This window comes from Pipistrellus kuhlii, unplaced genomic scaffold (genome assembly GCF_014108245.1).
Source record: "Pipistrellus kuhlii isolate mPipKuh1 unplaced genomic scaffold, mPipKuh1.p scaffold_m20_p_18, whole genome shotgun sequence".
Lineage (NCBI taxonomy): Eukaryota > Metazoa > Chordata > Mammalia > Chiroptera > Vespertilionidae > Pipistrellus > Pipistrellus kuhlii.
Window position 1 is genome coordinate 23,005,334 of NW_023425493.1, and position 6,000 is coordinate 23,011,333.

At 46.0% G+C, this 6,000-nt stretch overlaps 1 protein-coding gene across 30 annotated transcripts in view; it reads right to left on the bottom strand.

Annotated features, from left to right (window-relative positions):
• Nucleotides 1–3,583, bottom strand: part of PRRC2C (proline rich coiled-coil 2C) — a 65,688-nt gene extending 62,105 nt beyond the window's left edge. For 25 of the 30 annotated variants that reach the window (XM_036442991.2, XM_036442982.2, XM_036442979.2 and 22 more), the window contains exon 1: nucleotides 3,416–3,582. The gene's annotated coding sequence lies outside the window, so the exon portion shown is untranslated. Of the gene's footprint in view, nucleotides 1–3,415 lie in introns of all 30 variants that reach the window. The other 5 variants (XM_036442998.2, XM_036443002.2, XM_036443003.2 and 2 more) reach the window with 1 other exon arrangement.
• Nucleotides 3,584–6,000: the final 2,417 nt, after the last annotated feature.

The following is a 6,000-nucleotide window of genomic DNA, read 5'->3' on the forward strand; positions in this document are numbered from 1 at the left end:
ATAGTACATAAGCTATTTGAAAGCTCTGCTACTATTCTCATGGGTTCATAAAGGGGGGGGGGGGGGGATGACAGGGTATTCTTTTGCTCCAATAAAACATTCATCAGCTGAACCTCAGTTGTGGGTCTATTGTTCTGTTTCCTAATCTCATTCATTCAATGACCTATAATAAACTCTAGGTATGTGCCAACCACACTATACAATGTGATGGGGACACGGAAACAGTGTAGAAATGAAAAACAGATCAGTACTGGAATACAAACAAGTAAACAGAAAATTACCTGATAAAATGCTATATAAACAATACTCATTAGTGTTTTCAATACTAGCTATGCTCCATAAATGCCAATTAGACTCCATCCTTCTTTAATGCAGAATACCAACAGCACCATAAGGGTTAGTGTGCATTACACTACATTGACAGTAACTGTATTGTTATTTTGTGTTTAGACTCTAGGTATTTGCTAACCATATCAAAGTTTCTGTCTCCCAACTAGATAAGTGTTGAAACTCAGTAACAGCCCTGGTTTAATCTGATTTGTGAACAAATATGTGCACACACAAGCCTGAAACCATGACTAGCATTTGGTCAAAATTACTACTAGAAATACAACTACTAAAAAAGATCAGTATATATTTAGCATTTCTGGAGATTGGTAAAAACACACACAATAGAAAATTTACTGAAGTTAACCTCTCTAGAGAATACTTTTACCCACAATGATGTCCTGGCTGATGCATTATTTGCAATACTGAGAAATTAAAAATGTGAAGACTTCTAAGCAACAGTTAACAGACTGAGATAAGCTTTCTTTGTGTTACCCTATTTATAAGGTGACAAGTGTCGATTTACTCAAAGTGTATTAGGTATAACTCAAGTCAGGCAATTTTTAAATCTTGTACACTGGAAGAATAGGGCTCTGTACCAATTTGTGTCACAAATAGCAATGATCAGTTCTTACACAAATATGGTATAAATATTTGTACAAGTTACCCAACTGACTTATAAACTGAAGTGTTTGGGGTGGGAGGAAACCACTTAGAGGGAAAGAGGGACATAACAGTACAATCTTCAAAGACATTTCACCAGTAGGAAAGGTGAGATGGAGTAGAGTAGCAGGGACAGGGGCAAGAATAAGCCAGGACTCCTGTATTTCAGCTATGGGTAAAATGCTGGTTCAAGGGTTACCAAACGTACAGCATGAAGAGGAAATCTTTAAGAAACAAAATCCAGTATGGAAGTGTGAAGAAACAGCCTTAAGGAAGAAAAAGAGGACATGAAATCTATTTCTTCAACTTTCCAAAGAATATTTACTCCATTCTGAGAAAATGTAGATTACTTACTGCTTGGGGGAGAGTATCTTCTATCAATATTCTGCCTCTCACCCTCCACTACTTTTGACCTTTTACTAGGTACTGAGCACAGTCATAAACCCTCTACATACATTATCTTCCTTAATCCTACAGCAAGCCCTCCAGGGAGGTAGTTATTACCATCACCATTTCCATTTTAAAGATAAGGAAATATTTTATCAGTAAGAGTCCAGAAACCTGAAAACTGTATCTGCCATACTGTAGTTAGTTTTACTGGATTGTCCTTGAAATAAAAAAGGTATAAAGATTAGCTTGCACTCCATCCCTAAAGTAGCTATAATCCATTTTTTTACACCTATACTGAAGTAAAACAGAAGAAACTAGATTAATAATGCTGTATCTTATTTAATTTCCATAGTTCATAAAATCATAAGGCAGGGAGGCAGTTTGATGGTTTAGGATCCCCTTGGGTTCAGACAGTCTGGATCTGAATCTATTACAGCATCACCAATAACTGCTGCTATGACCTTGGTCAAACGGCTCTCATCTATCTCTTAGATTTCATTTTCTCACCTGTAAAATGGGGATGATGACAACAGCATCACCCTGAAAGGCTTGCTGTACGATTTAAAAAAAGGTAATGTATATAAAGAGCTGATTACTGTGCTCAGTACACAGGAAAAGGTCAACTAACGGCGGAAGGCAAAGCAGCCACATATGTTAGTTCATCAGACCAAAACAGAAAAAGTAAAAAAAAGCCTGTGTTCTGAAAACCCTCTTACAGAAAAGGAGAGGCTTACTATTTGACAATATGCTTAAGATAGAACGCAAATTAACCTATGCCTAATTGTCTTTGGTGGACCAATGCATTTGAGTTGGGTCAAGCAAAAAGATGCTGCAGCGCATCTGAGACACACACCCCCCTAAAAATGGCTCCAGTCGGAGCAGCATCTTCATTACCAACAAGAGAAGGTTAAATCTACTTTTAACCGATGCCGGAGGTGGGCTTGGTGGGCGCTTATGTTATCACCCGATGCTTTCTATTTGCAGGAAAATAAGCCATCAGGGAAACTCAACCGAGGATCCTTGTCGCTTCTGGTGCATTCCAAACGAAATCTTACAGCAGGGGCAGCCTCGGTGCAATTTCAAGTACCCCTAGCGGGGTAAGAATCTCTGAGCCTACAGGCTCACAGATATCAGCCAATGCGGATATCCGGGTAGCTCCAGAAGCCAGCAGCACAGCACACGAGCACGTAGGGTCCATCTCCCGAAAAATAGCTCCAATCAAGTCAAAACAAATGCACATCCCTTTACAGGAATCTGTCGCATTCCTCTCACGCAGAGGATTAATTTATCAGTGATCCTATTGGCTCCCCCTGCCCGTTTCTTCAAGTCCCATAATTGGGGGGCCCTGGATCGTGAACACCGACAACTCGGGTGGTACCTCCAAGTGGGGAGCTGCAGAGGGCCACTGACCACGCAGGTCAGCGGACGGAGGCCTAAGGGGGTGCGAAAAGCCTACGCGAACCCTCGGCTGGGGTTGGGGGGCAGCGGGAGGAGGGTCGGTCCCCATTCCCCAGCGCGCCCGCCTCTCCCGGACTCTGGGCTGCAACTCGGCCTCCCGCACCCCGCTTCTTGCAATTCCACCCGCGCCAGAGACGGCCAGGAAAGGCCCCGGAGGAGCCTGGAGCTGTTTTATTTTTTTTAAATATATATGTATATTTTTGGGGGGAGAAAGGGGGGACCGCACGCCTTACGCAGGAGAGAGATCGCGACCCTCGCCCATCCCGCAGTACGGAAACCCCCTTGGCCTCCCGGCCGCGCGCCGGGCCGCACCGGGGCGGTGGGAGAGGCCGGCGGATCCGGAATTCCCGCTGCGGACCACATGGGGCGGGTCTGACTCCGTTTTCTCGCTCCCGATCAGGAGGCCGCGACTCGGCGAGGCACGGAGGAGGGTGGTCGCCGCAGAGAAGGGAAGGGGATGCCCGGAACCCAGGCCCGCTCCCCAGGGTCCGGGCGCTCCCACGCCCGCCCGCCCGCCCGCCCGCCCCGCTGGGGCCCGCGTTGATCGCGGCTCCTCCGCCCGCGCTGCTTTCCTTACCGGCCAGGGTGTCGAGCCGAGGGGGTGCGTGTGTTGCACTTCGAGGGTCGCCCGCGAGCTCTGGCCCACGAGGAAGCAGGGGGGGCTGAAGGGCCACCCGACTGGCAGAGCCGCAGCCGCGGATGGACAAACCGCCAAAGCACTTTCGCTGCCGCCCGAGAGGGAGAGAGCGAGCGAGAAAAAGAAGCAAGATGGCGGCTAGCCAGCCCCTGCGTATGACGTCATGCCGCGGCGTGCGTAAGGCGGTCTCCGCAGGACCGCCCCCGGCGCACGGACGGCGCCGCACCACGTGAAGCCGCCGTGGCGGCGCGACCCCGGCGGAAGGCGACGTCGCCACCTGCTGGACGGAGGGACTTTGAAGCGCGCGCGGTCTTGTAGGTGGCGGTGATGCTTGTGAAATCCTTCACAGCAGTGTGGCAGTATGTATCAACATTAAACTAGGAATCACCTTTAACCGTGATATCTGACAGCATCTTGATATTTTTTCCCGCAGAAAGGTACATAGTCAGTATTCATAATACCAAAACCTGCTGTTGATAAAGACATAGATAAAGGCATTATAAAACATCCATGTTATGTAATATTTTTGAAACCATTAAATTCAGAATAATATGTAACGACCAGAAAAATGCTCCTTATGCCATAATGTGCCTGAGCACTATAGAGGGAGTGGAGATGGAGAGAAGTAGACAGGTTTGGTAAATATTTTGGAGCTAGAATAGACTTCCTTGTATGAGCTGATCGCTTCTAAATGGGTGATGGGGAGTGTGAATTGCAGAATCAACGACTAACATGTAGATTAATGGCTAGAACGGCTGGGTGGATGACTGAAATTGATAGAGACTATGGAGATGAGAGAGGAAAGGAACACAACTTGGTTGGTAAAGCAATAAAAATTAAATATTTTTTTAAAAAGAAGAATTAAAATTTGGACATGTTAAATCTGAGATGTTCATGCAACGTCCAACTGTAGGTTAAGTATGTCAGTAATACGCATGCCTAGAGCTCAGAGGGGAGTTGGTATTGGAGACAGAGATTTCAGCTCCATAGACATGTGTTTAAGAATGGTGGGAAATGATAAATTCTCAGAGACAGGGTGGGGGAAAAAAGAAAAAAGGTCCAGACCTAAAGAACAACAGCATTGAGAGGTGGAGCGCTTAGCAACCAACATGAAGGAGAAACCAGAGAACTGGAAACCCCAAAGGGGATGATGTCACAAAAGCCAGTGGAGGAGAGTTTTATAAGGTGTGAGCAATCAACTATGTTCAATGAAAGGTCAGTTCTGCTGAGAGGTCAATCCTGTGAAGAAGGAGCCACAAGTGCCCATTGTGTTTGGCAATGTGGAGGTAGGTCCCTGGTATCTTTTGTAAGAAATCTTGGTGGATCCCTGAGGTCAGAAAGCCTATGGTAGTGAGCAAAATAGATGTTGAGAAACAGAAGACTAGAGAAACAAGTCTTTCCAGATTGGAAGTTGTTTCTAGAGCAGTGGTCGGCAAACCACGGCTCAAGAGCCACATGCGGCTCTTTGGACCCTTGAGTGTGGCTCTTCCACAAAATACCACGTGTACAGTGCGATTGAAACTTCGTGGCCCACGCGCAAAAGTTGGTTTTCGGCTCTCAAAAGAAATTTCAATCGTTGTACTTGTTGATATTTGGCTCTGTTGACTAATGAGTTTGCCGACCACTGTTCTAGAGAAACAAAGTAGTGCTTGGAGGGGATGTGGACTAAAGAGGGACATTCTAAAGCACATGTGTCAAACACAAGGCCCACGGACCAAATCCGTCCCGCCAGGCCTTGCAATGTGGCCCGCACCGCGCTGTCATCACTGCACTCCGCTGCGTTTCCATCACAATGACAGTTTCTGACTGTTCAGTAAACCATTCGGCCCGCGATTTAGGCTGGATTTTAGATTTTGGCCCCTTCTCTGATTGAGTTCGACACCCCTATTCTAAAGTATTTGAGAGAGTAGATCATGTTTGTGTGATGATGAGAATAATCCAAAAGGAGGAGGTGGGCAGCAATAACGTAGCAGAGAGATGGTACCTAAAGCATGCAAATCCATGGGAAGGTGGGTGGGTGAAAACAGAGCTGATCCAGGATTCTCCTTTGAAGGAGAAATAGGTACATCTCTAGGGACGTTTGATGATATTTGACGGTGGGGACACTGATGGCTTCTCTTTTGTCAGTGAAGTAGGGGACAAAGTATTCTGCATGGAGGCTGATTATGTGTGAGAAGAAGATCCAAAAGTTACCTCAGGGAGGGAAAAGGTAAACCTAGTGTGAGGAGCCCTGTGGGACTGGCACGCTCTGCAGAGAGCACTTTGGGAGCCTGGGATTATGGATGGAGACCATGCGGTTCGGTTTATTTATATGACTTCTCCAGCAGTGGTCAGCTCTTTGATACAGCTATAGAGAAGACAGATATAGTAAGGTTCCTCCATGGTGGGTTTTCCCAGGCAAGTTTAATGTGAAGAGGTGAGGGCATCTGTAAGTGAGAGACAATAATTATAATATTGTGTTTAAACATATGGTACATGTGTAGAAAAGGGTAATCGTGTCTATTTTATGAATTATCTAGGGTGTA